Below are 15,166 nucleotides of genomic sequence, written 5' to 3' on the forward strand. Positions count from 1 at the left end.
GATGCAGAGTAGAATGGCGTAAAGGCAGTGGTGTAGAGTGCACTGGCACAGAATGCAGTGTGACAGAGTAAAGTGTCATAGAGTGCAGTGGTGTGGTGTTGAACAGAGGCCAAGAGTACAGTTGTGCACAGTAGAGTGCAGTGGGGTAGAGTAGAGTGCACTGGAATGGCGTAGAATGGACTGGTGCAGAGTGCATTGGTATAAAGTGTTGCAGAGTATAGTGGCATAGAGTGCAGTGACGGAGGGTGCAGCAGCTTAAAACACAGCATCATAGAATGCAGTGGAATAGATTAGAGAGGCGCATAGTAAAGTGTCAGAGTACAGTGGCGAAGAATACAGTGGCTTAGAGTGCAGTGGTGTAGAGTGCAGAGGCATTGAGTGGTGCAGAGGTTTCAGCTCCACCCAGAGGAATATTTCTCCGGCTCCTAATGCTGTTGGCTATTTGGTGTTATGTGGTATTAATCCACCTCATCCACAGTGCTTGCATTGCAGTGCATGAGGGACTTTTTAAGCTCAAAAGTGCACTGAATCATCACATCCTAATTTTGTTACCTGATATACTGTTTATTGAAAGCAACATTTTTTTTTCACTGCAGCAGGATTCTTAAAATAATTTAGCTTCGACTAAAATGGAAGCCAATTATAGTGGGTATGACAATGCTTGTTTATCTGGATAATACTAGATAACTTGTTTCAAACCCATGGTGAAATAGGGAGAATATTTTAGCACGTAGTAGTACCAACGGACTTCTTCAACACCACATGTAACACCTCCTCCACTAAAAATGTGTATGGTTTTCAGCTGAAGGTTTTGCGGCTTATTGGAGAATGTTCTTACAGTCTGGTGGCAAATTTAAATACATTTTTGGAGTAATTCAGGACCTACACTGCCAACAGAACTTTCCTGGCACTCAGTTTAACAGAAGGCCTGGTCTGCATAGCCTTCTTCTGTAAGGCTGATCCAAAAAGTAAAAAAGATGTGTCAACCACCATTTGTGAGGGTATTCTGGATCAAGGGTAGGAATGGAAAAAAGCGTAAATAAATATTGTTGATCAGCTCATCAAATAAAGCACAAATGCCTTTGTCAAGTCTCTGGGTGCCGAGATGTTAAATGATTGTGCTGTCATGAAGAGGTCCCAAACAATTTGGAAGTTACCCCGTGAATTAAAGACTTGACTATGAACTCTGCAGCAGATAATCCACAACTGGCTCTATTAAGACTCTCCTTATAATCCTTTCTTTTACTGGTGGGTGGAACAGCATATTGAAGCAACCCCAAGCAATTTTCCAGTGCCAGACGGCTTGGGCTTGCTTTGGCAGTCCTCAATTTTGGGACTCCCTGCTTTCATTTACTCAGACCAAATAGAATGAAAAATCACAGCCAAGTGTGTCTTATGATGTGAAAGGAAATAATAATCAAAATTAACTCAAAATAATAAAAAACATGTGGAGGGGCTAGTGTTCCTGAATCCGGAGCGAACAAAAAGGGAAAATGTAAAAATAGTGCTTCTATGTCCTGGGGCCACGCTGGCTGGCTTAAATTCAGCGTAGTTTCTCAATGCAAAGATTTTCCTGCCTTAACAGCATATTCTCTTCCTTTCACTAACTCAGAAGTGTCACTTTAAATGGTAAATGGGCTTCTTAAAATAGTGCATTTCAATGAGTTAATAAAAAATAAAAGGTTCTCTCTTGTAAAGTAATTTACGAAGCAAATCAGTCACTACATATCAGTTAATATATCTTGATAAAGAACTAACACTATTGCCTCCTTCACAGCAGAATATTACAAATAACAGCAAGAGTAAGCATCTATCTAAGGCTGGAGAATATTCAGAATAGATCGAACAACGTAGCAGTGTTAGACTGAAATAATGTTCTAAGCCAGGACAAATACAGTAGTGGAAATGCTGAACAGAAAAGAGAAAGCTATTGTGGTTTCACCACAAGAGGGAGACCCAGATACACACCTGTCACTCATTCTACCTCCATAGATGGTAGGGAATGCAAGCTAGGCTGTAGAAAAACATGACTATCGAAGAGGAAGGAGATAAATAGTGTCAACCTTCCACCAGAAGTGACAGACCCTTTCAACTGCTAAATCCCAGAAGTTGTATTCCCAAAGTCAAAGAAAACACAAATCACCATGTTATGTCCATTTCAACACAACACCACAACAGTCCCTAATGTGTCCAGACAGGATGGCTGGGGCACAGGGTAATGTCAAAGCGAGTGCACCCTGGCACAGCAGTCCTGCAGCTCTCGCGCGTTCAGTTTCCGTGACACTGTAACCCCCCCCATTGACCCCCCACACCCCTCCACTACATGAGGAGAGCAAATGCTCTCACTTTGAAGTCTGCAGAAAGCATATTAAATACTAGGCTCCCTCGAAGACCTCAGTCTTTGAATGCACAGTAAATGTGACAAGACAAAATTTACAAGCATGTTTATAGATAGGGAGCATTTAGAAGGATAGTGTAAAGAAGATTTTAGAATGGGAGGGATGAAGTGAGCCTGGACAGCCTGAGCCAGCAAATGAAAACGCATGAAAACGTCAGTTACAAATCACAAAGCCAATGGAAAGCAAAAGGGAGATTGCCTTCCCAGGTCAACTTCTGAACTCCCCAAGATGTCTTCCTCATACCTCGAAAAGTGCGCTGTCTGGTAGGCTGCGACCCAAAAAGTAGCTATCTAGGACCGAGAACATAATGTATGCACATTTTTGGCGGAAGTCCCGCCACTTTACACATGAAAATTACTTTTCTCTTCAGCAGGAGCTTCAAAAGTTTCCTTATGCAAAGCACCTTCCTTTCAGAAGAGAAACCACAGTGGACTTTTTAGTGTTCTTTTCTTGTGATAGAACTAGTCACGTACTAGCTGGAGGAACGTTTTCCTTTGTATTTGAGGAAGCTAAGAAACATGAGAGGACATGGAAATCAGACAGAGCTATAATCGGAGGTACTAGTCACAGCTTTGTTTGATTTTAGGGCAAAATTAAACAGGGCGTGCGTTGTACCACAAGGCACATTTACATCACACTGCTGCAAAAGTTAGATTTTAATATTAAAGTTGTTAAAATTAGTTTATGAATTACCACCTATGATAAAATGAACCGGTCATTTGAAAGCGCTTTGACTAAGTCACTAAAACACGAAAACTTGGTAGAAGAGGGTGGAATGTGACAGGAATAAAAAGAAGAAACTTAATGCCTGTCTCTTCTGCCTCGAAGAATTTGAAAAGCCAGTATCCCGCCTAGAATCCACAGTACCGTTTGAATCCATTCTCCAGAGGAGAACCTAACTGGTTAGGAACTTGCTCCGGCAAGCCTGAATGCTGTGGACCTGAGCAAAACCCGCATTCTGGAGGAGGCCTACCCGCTAAGGAACTTGCCTTGCGATGCCTGAATGCTATGGGACTAACAAGACCAACACATGGGAGGGAGCTGCTGCTCCTTGGGTGTTTCTACACTTTATAAAGAGAGCTAGGTTCGGTAGTACTAGTCCTGATGTTTTTTCGGCTGCCTTTTAGGATATATTTACCCACTTTTCTCTAGAGTGTAATGCATCTTATTTAATTACATGGTTAACTTTTTAATAAATTGTGTTTGACCTTTTAGTTCTTTGCATCTGAAACACAGTCTTCTCAGCACAACTCAAAAATGTATTGTAAAATAAGAATTTCACTTCTTACAGAAGTACATGAGAACTACAGTTTGCTCTTCCCTTGCTGTCCGCCATTCGAATGATATAAAGCAATGCACTTTTTCAGGGCATCTGATAACACGTAGAAACTAACCGAAGACAGATGGAAGGGACGCTAAGGCTGAGCCACAACCACATACTTGAAAACACTATAAAGTGAGCAAACCCGGGCAAAAAACATCTTAATAGAAACAAATACTAGCAAAGCCAAAGCTTTTTACACTTGTTCCAAGAATATGCAAAATAAACTAAAAGATTAAAAGTAAATAAAAGAAGCAAATATGCTTTCAAAGAAAAATAAATTAAAAATTGTATCATCACAGAACTACACTTACAAGATTGGCCCACCAGCCCAGGCACTGCAGAGCACTATTTTTAAATTGAAGCCCACACGTGTCCAAGCAATATGTGGTCGTTCAAAGAGGAATACAGCAATGTCTGACACCCACCAAACCCTACAGCATGGGGTAATGGGTCAGAATACTTCAGTCACTGGATCTCTTCACTGTGTCTGACAGCATTTTTGCTTGTTCGGATCTGCCTAAATAGTAGTCCACTTCAGTGTCAGGGTTGTCAATTTATGCCTTTTTTCTGCACACATTCCTGTTTTTAAATGTATTTTTGAAGGGGGTTAGGTTTTACTGATTTATCAATTTTTTAACAAACATGGGCACAACAACTTTTTCTTTATTATTACTTTTAAACGTTTAATGACTTTTGCATATTTTTGCAAAAATAAAATTAGAAAACACTGCAAGCTTGCCAGTGCCAATTTATTGACTTTGAACATGCTTCTTGCTTACATCAAGCAGAAAAGAGACCTAAAGATGTTTCTAGGCTAGATATAAAAAGGAGATGATTGTGACCATATTCACTGTAATGTTGCATGCCACATGTTACGTGTGACCAGCTGGGATTTGAGGACACACACTACCTGTGAATTTGGTGAAATGTCAGTTAAAGTGGAGCAACTGTCCTTGATTTACCATTGGTGGCTTCTACTATGTTTAGAGATCCACCTAGATTTTTTAGTGACTACATGTGAATTACTACCGAATTCCAGAAGTAAGGCTGGGGAATTCCTGGCTTAGTCCTGGAATTCAGGAATAAGGTAGGTGTACTGCACGTGTAAGTAATAGCTAATGTTTTGTAACTCAGGCCACCAGAGTTTAAGAAAAGCCTAGATTGCAAATGACTTCATACATGGCCAAAGCAAAAGGATGATTATATGCACAGGGAAGAGGGGAAAACCAGATGAAATGACTTTAGGTTTAATGGCTCAGGGCTCAAATGCAAATGTGGAAGCTACTGTGAAATGCACTTAAGACAGGTTCAGCGCCGGGTACTGCCTGATTAAGCAGTACCAAGGTAAGACGTGCTTGATATTACCGTAATGTAAGTCTTGCTTACAAAAACGGCATGGATATCTATGGGAGATGGCAAAAACAACAATACTGTGAGCTGTAACAGCTAGAAGAGGAATACACGTTTAGGTGGAAGGTGACATAGGTCACTGCGAAACATGCTTTATCCATTTGTTTTGTTTCTAGAGACTGGATAATTCACACAGACCTGCTGCCAGCATGGAGGGTCTTCATGAAGGTTAAACTTTAACTGATTAAGAGCTGCCGCAGCGATGTGGGACTGGGTTTGAAGAATATAAAGTCAACAGCAGCAGCGACCGAGGGGCGTCTGAAGGGTGGGAGCCTCCAGGGAGAAGAGTGTCTGATCTCAGACCCGAGTAGAATCGTTTTATTCTCTCGTTAGGGCCGCAACTGCAGGCTTGAGAGGGGAACAAAGGGACGGAACAGGGCGCCTTCCTAAAGCAAAATAAGGGGGTTCAGGGATGGGTGTAATTCAGGCCCCTGCAGCCCATAGAGTGCAATAGGGCACCCAGCCCTTAAGCCCCCCACCCAATTCAGAGGTTCCCTATTCCACCCAAGGCCAATGAATATCTGTGAGCCATGTAATACTGCGGAGCCCCTCTTCATATTCGGCAGGGGCTTCCATCATTTTACGTTAAGCCACTGGGTTCAGGGAGGTGGTGGCAGGGCTAAGAACGTAAAAAAAGAAAGTTAAAAAAGGCTAAAATAACATTTCACAAAAAAACCGATCTACTGGCATTGAAGGAATCTTATTTGGAAGCTGATATGCATATTGTAAGTAGGCAAAATGCTATCAGTCATAGTAAGAAAAGCCAATTTCTTAATTGCCCTTTGCTTTAGTCGATGGTGGGCAGAAGCGAAATGTGAATTAAAGTACACCCGAGTAATTGACGAAGAGGGCTGAACGAAAGACCTCTATGTGTATATATATATTTTGTTTCAATATAACGAGCTTGACTAAACGCCAGACCTACAAACCATTTACCTATTAACACAGGGTATTAATGACGTCTGTTGAGAGATACACCATTTCTACAGCTATTGTACCCATTAACAATTTGTCCTAGAGAAAGGCCAACGAATTTTGCAGCAGGCTTTACCGCCAGCAACACTGCGCTCCAGTAAAACACGTTAAAACCATAATTGAGTAGGAAGATAAAATTGCATTAAATTATAGTAGGCATTTGTGACTAAGGTTTGCCTCGCTGTCTGATTGTCTTTAAAATAACAGGATTTGGAGCAGTGTAGGAGGGTTAATATGTCACTTCATGCCTATTTTATGTCACACTTCACTGTACCAGCTGGAATTGAAAGTAGTTCTATCCATGACTCACCCGTACCCATTTAACCCCTGTATGTGTGAGTGATTTCTAATATGGGTGTATGTATGATGGTGGTTTTGCATACCTTCAAGGAATCTGACAGTTGCTTTCCCATTGACAATCCAAATGATTGGCATATTGCAGTGATTTGTTTACTTCGCCGGCCTTATGTTTGTAATGGAGGCATTACTTCAGAAAGCTTTCACAAAATTACTCTCCCAACTGCTCATCTAGGCAAGCGGGCACTACACATCGCCTAGTGGTTAATCTGCAGAATGGGTTTTACAGTCCAATAGTATTTAAGAATTAAAAGTAATACATTTTAAAGACAGAGCTTTCAGGGCTATTTCAATTGGTTCTAAATGTACACCCCTAAATCTTTCATTTAGTTAAAGTTTTCAATAATATGTTCACTTAATGGAAGCACATCGAACTGTATTACTCATTTCTAAATAAATGTCATGCTAGCAGACAACACTGCACTAAAAGACAAAACACGTACGTGACAAAACGTGAAATAGTAACCCATTGGCTATTATTTATCAGCAATTTCAAATTGGCTTTCATTGTGTATTGGACGAAAAAATTAATGTGCATGCTTGTAAATTAGCAGGCGGTCTTATCTTAGATATGTTCTGCTCTTCAGCAAAGGATGTGCAAAAATGATAGCTGACTCCCCTCAGGTAAAGTTTTGACTGATGCGATATCTTCCATAAAGAGTACATTGCTGGGTGTCCGAAGACAACACCAGGTGGACTATTTATGTGGGTTATGGACAGTTTTCGCTCTGGTACTTCTTCCTTTCATGTGCTATGCTGCATGTTTCTACCGTGTTGGATTAGTCTATGGCTGATCTTCTCGTAGTTATCAACATCACTAAATTCAAACCTCCTCACCAGTCAGGAATATCTCTTTCTCGGGTACACTAAAATATTGCACGTGAGCAGAAAAATAAAGTACAAGTTTAGAGATCTTCACAGCACTGCCTCTTATCCTAGAATGGCAGGCATGTCACGGGCTAACGCTGAATTTAACACAAGTGAGGAGCAGTGATTTTCAGAAAGTTTAGGTCTGAGTTAGTACTGCCTCAAACAGCATAATTAAGCTTTGCTCCCTAATCAGGCCAACGGAGCTACGAGTAATTAAAATGAAAGCGTTAGTAACAAGAGTGGCAGTACTAGTGTTTATTCTAGTTAACTAGAAGAACACAAACATTAACCCTAAAATAAATATTCCTTTTTACATTGTTAAAAAAGATCATGAAAAAACCTTGTTTAAATCCCAGCAAGCTTTGCTTCAGGAAAAAAATTCCTTCCTGACACCAAAGTAGGTGACTGGACCCATGTTCCTGGATCCCAAATGTGTCTTTGTGGGTTGAGCCAGCATTGATTGATTGGGGCACGGGCACCCATCAGAGGCATAGCTGGATGGACTCTGGGCTGAAAACTGAGGAAAAACAAGGAGAAAAAAGATACACAATTACTGCAAATGAAATGTATAATCATACCCTCCTGTTTTTTGCAAGAGCAAAGAGTATCTGAACGGTAAAAGGTTGTTAAATGTTATTAGAGGCCCCAAGACATTCAGTTGCATCCATCATCCCCCCCAAACAACAAAAAAACATGGAAATGATAGGGTCAAGTGTGCCCAATGCTAAAACCCATATTTAGGGCACAAAGAAGAGTTTTGAACCACCACTTATATATGGCAATAAATTAGCAAATTGTGCAAGTCGCACACAGGAGCCTAATGGTCTTTTCTACGAACCTGAGGGTTGATACCTACCTACAGCATTTAGTGGGTAACAAGTTAACATATTGTATTAGATTGCACGGATCAGGCAAGAAACGTAAAAGACACCTTCATACTTTCTATTAAACATGGAACTTTCTATCTTAAGACATAGTAGGCCTTTAAGCTTTCTTAATGCTTAATATTATCATTACCAGCTTCTATTCACACAGAAGGCATGAATACTTCTGCTGAAGGAGTGCACTGGATTTCCATGTTACACAGCTGGGCAGCCAATTTCATTTTTCTGTGCTTGAATATTTTCAGATTACAGTGAATCATGAAGGGCATTTAAAGTGTTCTCTTGCAAATACAAAAGCCAAATCAGAATTAGGCACAAACACTGCATTATTACAGCAGTCTTGAAGAGACATCAACGTGAGGTTGTTCCAGTACGACACCTTAGGTCTGTATTTATTTCAAGACCACTTTTGGCCTGTTTAAACACATTCCCAATAAAGATGACATACAATAATTATTTCCTATAAAGTTAAGTTTTTCCAAACACAACAATAAACAAAACACCTGTAAAAGATGCTTTGTGGCACAAATGTCTGTAAATAAAAAATCAACAACGTCCAGGATTTTACCGTTGATTACAAGTCTGTTCCTTGTTATTGTCAAACACTAACAACTGACAATCTTCAGTTTTTGAAATTGTATGTCCCAACAAAACAAGCAAGTCTAACCCAATACAACAACATAAAAATGCGTTTCTGCTCATCATGCCCTAAATGGACTCTTTAAAGAATAAACCTGCATCATGAGAAAAAATAAAAAGCAGCTTGTCGTTTTAATTTTACATCAATCTGAATATCCTGATTCTCAGGCACCACAGGGACAACAAGAGTGCTATAATCATCAGATAAACTGAACACAGTTTTATCCCAGATACAGCTTCTTCGCGGAATAGGATCTTGCAATTAATTTGTACTGAGCTGCAAGATTAACATCAATCTGACTCAGGCTACATAATGAGCTACTAAAATACAGAACAAGTAAACCAGCGATGCAGGCGCCACAGAAAGAAAGGAAAAACATTTGTATTTCAACACTTCAAAATGCATCATGTTTATCGGTTGAAAGTCTGTTAAGATTACTTGAACTTTCCCATTTCCTACAGTACACAGAATTAATACTTTTGCCAATTCCACAACTTGAGAATTCTTAAGCCAGTTATGAAAATGCTTAGTTCTCCTACAAAATGAGATACGAAACATAATTTAGTAATTGTGTTGCTGGTTCGAAAACACCTGTTCAAGGTGATGGTACTGGGCTCTGAAACTTCGGTGTGACAACCAAATGGTTACTTACCAGTAGGAGCAGTTTTGCAGCTTGAAGTGTTTCTGGATTCACATGCTGTGCATTATTCCGCCATCTAATGGATGCATCTACCAAGTTGTCCCTGTCCTTCTTTTTTTTTTTACTATATTGACATTGCCCACTTGGCTACTGGTCCCACCTTGATGTGGTCAGACACAGGTCCTAGAATCCTCTGTGCGTGGTAGCCATCTTGAGGTTCTTTTTTTTCTGTCCCTATGTTGTAAAGTCTGTCAACTCCTGGAGGTGGGTGGGTCGTATGTGAAACCAGAAACTCTTCCAGCTATAAAACTACTCCTACTGGTAACCATTTTGTTTTGCAGCTTGAATCATTTCTGGATTCACCTGCTGTGCATAACTTTGTAGCGGTTTTCCACGCTGTTTGGGAGGCTGGGCTACGATGAGAAAATGTGTGCAAACAGGTGTTTAGTAGTCTGTCCCACCTGCGCTTCTTTGTTGGCTTGAATGTCCATGCAATAATATTTCGGAAAGTTGGGTGTAGATGACCAAGTGGCTGCCTTACATAGGACCTCAATGGAGCCATTAGCGATGAGCGCGAGAGTCTTTCCCTTTTTCTTTGTTAAATGGGCTCTAGGCCTCTCCTAGTGCGACCCCGATGTTGCATGACACCTCTGTATTGTTTGCAGTGTACACCTTGCCATGGCTGTTTTGCTTACTGGCATCCCCTCCGAGGCCTGACTGACGCAGACAAAACACTGGTTGATCTTCCTGATTGTTTTTGTTTCCTGAACATAGAACATCACTGCTCTTCAGATGTCTAGATGGTGAAGAGCTCTTTTGGCTCTGGATTTTGGTTGAACGCAGATAGGTGTATACTTTGATTGACATAGAAAGCTGAGACCACCTTGGCAGAAAGTGGAGATCTGTGCACATCACAAACTTGTCTTTGTGAGTTTGGAGGTAAGGCTCTTGTACTGTGAATGCTTGCAGCTCACTCACCCATCGCAGGGAGGTGATGGCTAGTAAGGAGGCTGTTTTTAGTGTTAGAAACCTGAGTTCTGTGCTGTGCACTGGCTCAAAGGGAGGTTGCATGAGCTGCGTCAGTACAATGTTGAGATTCTGCACAGTTGTAGAAACTGCTCTCTGTGGTGCTATACGTTTAGCCTTTTTTAGGAATCTTTTGATGACAGGTGTATGGAAGAGGCTTTCCGCCTCTTACTTACAACAAACACTAGGCATACTTTCTTGTATGAGGTGTATCATGATCCTTCATGGAGAAGGTGGGTGTGGCATTCTAAGAGAATTGTGAGATGCATCCAGTTGCAATCAGGGGCTACTGTGGTGTGCCATTGTTTGAAAGACTTCCATTTTGCAGTGTAGCACTGCCTTGTGGATGGTCTTCTTGCTTCTCGTAACACCTCCATGATCCTTTCTGACAAGAGTAGGTGGCCAAATTCTAACTCCTGAGGAGCCATATTGCCAGGCTGAGTGTGTGCAGCTCTGAGTGTAGCACTTGCCCCCTCTTCATTGTTAGTAAGTATTGTAGCATTGGTAGGGCTATCCTCATGCTTTGTGCCAGTTTAGGCTGTGTGCCGACTGTGGGTAGATTAGAAGAAGTGTCATTGTTTGTTTGAACTTCTCTATAACAAATGGTGTAAGGAATTGGTGGAAAGGTGTATGCAAAAGTCCCTGGCCCATCTATCAACAGGGCATTACCCTGTGCATGGTGGTTTTGGAATCTGGCTGCAAAGTTTTGCCATTTGATGCAATTAGGTCTACTGCATTGTTGGTATCCCCACTTCATGAATATCATGTCCACTACTTCATGCTTTAGCTCCCACTCATGGGAAACACCTGCCTGTCAGCTGAGTCTGTCTGCTTCTGCGTTCTGTACACCTGGCTGATGTTTTGGAACTAGAATGATTTTACTCTTAATAGCCCATGCCCATATCTCCTGTGCTATGGTGGACAGTTTCTAGGATCCTGTTCCTCCATGTTTGCTGAGGCAGAACATTGGCTGTTGGGTTGTCTGTTTGTACCAGGACTGTCTTCCCCATGATATGTGTTTGAAAGGCTTTCGATGCCAGAAAGACTGTCTAGAGTGTCGGTCTGTTACATACTTCACTGCATCTTGTGGGCTCCATACACCCCTGATATTTAGCCTCTTCATGTGTGCTCCCCAGCTGCAGTGTGAAACATCTGTTGTTATCGGGACTGAGGGAGTTGTGTTCTGAAAAGTTCGGCCAATCGTGATGTTCTGAATGCTCCACCATTGAAATTCCCTGTGTACTCTATTTGTTACAACTATTAGATCCTCCCAACTCCCCGTTGCTTGTGACCAAAGTCTCTGTAGCCATTCCTGAATTAGTCTCATGAGGAGTCCCACATTTGGAATGATGGGCATGAAGGAAGCCATTGTGCCCAACAGTTTTCCCACTGTCCTTACTATCAGAGTGTACCACTTCTGACAGAGGCAAATCTGCTCTGTCATTGCATCAATCCTCCTCTGGGTAGGAAAAACCTTTGCGTGTTTAGAGTTTAGCCATGCTTCTAGAAAGATCTTTTCTTTTTGTGGTTTTGGTGCTGATTTGTCTTGGTTTATGGGCAACCATAAGTAGTGTACGGTTTTACACTGTGGTTCTGATGCTCTCCTGACATTTTCTTAGTGATCCTGCTTTTACTAGCCAGTCATCTAGCTATGGGTACATGTGCATTCAACTCCTCCTCAAACGTGCTGCTACATCAGCCAGGCACTGTGTGAACACTCTTGGTTTTATGCAGAATGACAGCACCATGAACTGGTAGAGTATTCTGTCTACTACGAATCTCAGAAATGTCTTGTGTTTCTTGTTCACGGGGATGTGTAGGTATGCTTCTTTGAGATCAATGGTTGCCATTTAGTATTCCTTCTTTAGGCATGGTTTGGCCTCTTGCAGAGTGATCAGACTGAATGTTTGTATGCTGATGCAATTGTTTAAGGCCCTGAGGTCTAAGATAGGTCCTAGGCTTTTGTCTGCTTTTGGTAGCAGGTAAAAGACAGAATAAACAAACAACCTACCCTTTCTCTCTTGTTGGGACTTTTTCTACTGCTTGTTTTCACAACAGATCCTAAAACTCTTTTTGGAGGTGCCTTTGTTTTTACAGGGTGACTAATCCTGCTCTTGGTTTTACGCATGAAGGCTGCTTTAGCAGTTCAATACAATATCAATGACGGATAATGTTTGGGATCTACTTGTCCGAGATGATGAAGCACCAATTATGGAGAAATCGCCAATCTTTTCCCCACTTGTGTTAGAAGAGGGGTAATCCTTAGTGCAGAGTAACTTGTATGAGGTTCATGCCCCCTTAGGGCTTGTCCCCTGTACTTTGCTCTTTCCTGAAAGGGCTGAACTACATGCTTGGGTACTGCCATAGTAGTGTGGTCCCCTACTTTGGTGTTTGGGTGCTGGTGGGTGTCCAGACACTGACTGCGCTCCTCCTTTGCTGATCGGTCTCCTTGTTTTTAGGATATCTCTGAAACCTCCCTGAATCCACTGAGGTTCTAAAGAGTGTGTCTCCAATGAATTGGATGTTGACCACCGCTTGTACTTCTGGTTTAAACCCCGACACCCTCAGCCATGCGTGTCTTCTCAGGGTGGTACTTGTACCGAGCTGCCTCCTGGCAGTGGCCTCTGAATCTAAAGCTGACCTCAAACAGGTGCTTACGATATTTCTGCCTTCTGCTGCTGCAACACTTTTTGCTCTTTGTTTTGTAATCATCTAGCAGGTGTTGCAGCAGATCTTTGATTTCTTTCCATTGCTGGTGTCTGTATCTGTTTCTACCTTCATCTCCAGGAACTAATTTTCTCTGACTGGTGGGGTTCACACGGTCACTGGAATGTTGGCTCTCCTTTGGGCTGCGGTGAATAAAATTGAGTGTGCCTTGACTGTGTCACCTGACTTAAGCTGGGTCCTGAGAGGACCACTTTGGCAGTAGCTGGCTCTCAGTATACTTCTCCAGCCTGTTCAATGACGCTTAGTACCATGGGAAGATGTTAATTCTTCCTCTCTGAGGGAGTGACCATCTCTAGCAAGAAGCAGGCTTTGCCTTGTTCTTCCTACAACTTTACCCCCTATTTCTCTGTTGCTCTCTTGATGACAGTGTTGTAGGCAGAGATATTGTCTGGTGGGGATGGTATTGAGAGGTACCCATCAATTCCCTCTTCAGGAGCATCTGCCTCGATGTCTTGTTATTCATCATCCATCGGCCCTTCTACGCCAAACCTTTTGATTTCGTACTGTTCTTCACCCTCTGTGTAGGCGTGCACTTCCTCCTCTGGTTTGAATGCCAGTTGTGGGGTTACAGTGGCTCCAATTCTGCCGGATGTGCCTCTGGTTCTGTGTGGTCTTTCCCTCGAGTAGGGATTCTGTCTCTCTTCAGGGCCTCTTCAAAAATGTGCCTCCGTTATTGCTTCAAGCCTTTTCTTTTTTCTTTTGACGTTGAGGGCCTTTTGTTCGGTGCTGATTGTGGGTGTCCTCTTTTTTGGAACGGGGGCATCTGGATGACAAGGCTCTTTAACTCTCACATACTTGCAATCAAATTTCAGTGCCAATGCCAATTTTAAGGGCTTGCCATCATTGGGAACTTTCTGTTTAAACCTGTGAGGCTCTTTTTCCCTTGACCACCAAGGTCTTTGGCAATGCGGGAGATTTGGAGTGTTTTGACTCAACTGCACAGTGTTTCCACTCTGTTGCCTTAGCTTTGGTGCCTGGACTCATGTGTCTGGTGCATGTGTCTTTCCTGTGTGGGCCTCTTAGGCATCCTGGTCTTTTTAAAGTTGATGGTCACCTTCATTTCAGAATTTCGCTTGCGCCATCTTAATGCCTCCTCGTCGCTTGAGAGTTGTTGAACTGGATCTGCCTCCTGAGACTGTACCACGATGTACTGAGTCCACCTCAGTTTCTGCCTCGATTTAGGGTTTTTGTTTGGAGCCCTGCTCAGGCCCCAGCAGCCCTCCACTCAGAGGTTTCTCAGCCGGTAGAGGTTGCAGACTTTATGGCTGTCCTTTGCATATCTGTGGTGGAACTTTGGGCATAAATGGAAAGGGGTGTCTTCCATACCCACTTTACATTCTTCAGCCTGTGTGGTCAGTGTCCCATGTGTCCTTGTGCGGAAAATGAAACTTCCCTTAGTGATGGATGTTTGCATTGTTCTTTTCCTTCCCTTTGGCTCCTTTTTGGCCCTTTTTCTATGGAGAAAAATGTCATTTTCTTCTCTGTGGACCTGTAGCTCGTATCTGGGCATCCAGATCTAGTAGCAGAAAAAAAGATCTGAAGATGGCTACCGCGCACAGAGGGTTCTAGAAGCTGCGTCTGACATCATCAAGGTGGGACCAGTAGCCAAATGGCTGACGACGTACAAAAAACACAAAAGAAGGACAAAGATAGCATTCAGGGCCCAACCACTAGATGATGGAATGGTGCACAGCATGTGAAACCAGGAATGATTCATGCTGTAAAACTGTCTTCCCCAAGTGCTAAGGGCTCTTACCTGTGGAGGACAGTGTCCTTTGCATTTTCTGTGGATATGACCTGCTTCTCCTTTACTCCCAGTCTTGTGGAATGTCAGAGCAGCTCTTGTGGCTTCTCCTGAACAGGTTGTCAAATCTTCCCTAGAGAGGATCTGTGCTGATATTACTGCCAGTAAAC

At 42.3% G+C, this 15,166-nt stretch overlaps 1 protein-coding gene across 1 annotated transcript in view; it reads right to left on the reverse strand.

The window, feature by feature from the left end:
* Positions 1–15,166, reverse strand: part of NAT8L (N-acetyltransferase 8 like) — a 178,666-nt gene that overhangs the window by 82,854 nt on the left and 80,646 nt on the right. The window lies entirely within an intron of this gene.

The sequence above is a fragment of the Pleurodeles waltl genome, chromosome 1_2, assembly GCF_031143425.1.
Source record: "Pleurodeles waltl isolate 20211129_DDA chromosome 1_2, aPleWal1.hap1.20221129, whole genome shotgun sequence".
In the NCBI taxonomy this organism is placed as follows: domain Eukaryota; kingdom Metazoa; phylum Chordata; class Amphibia; order Caudata; family Salamandridae; genus Pleurodeles; species Pleurodeles waltl.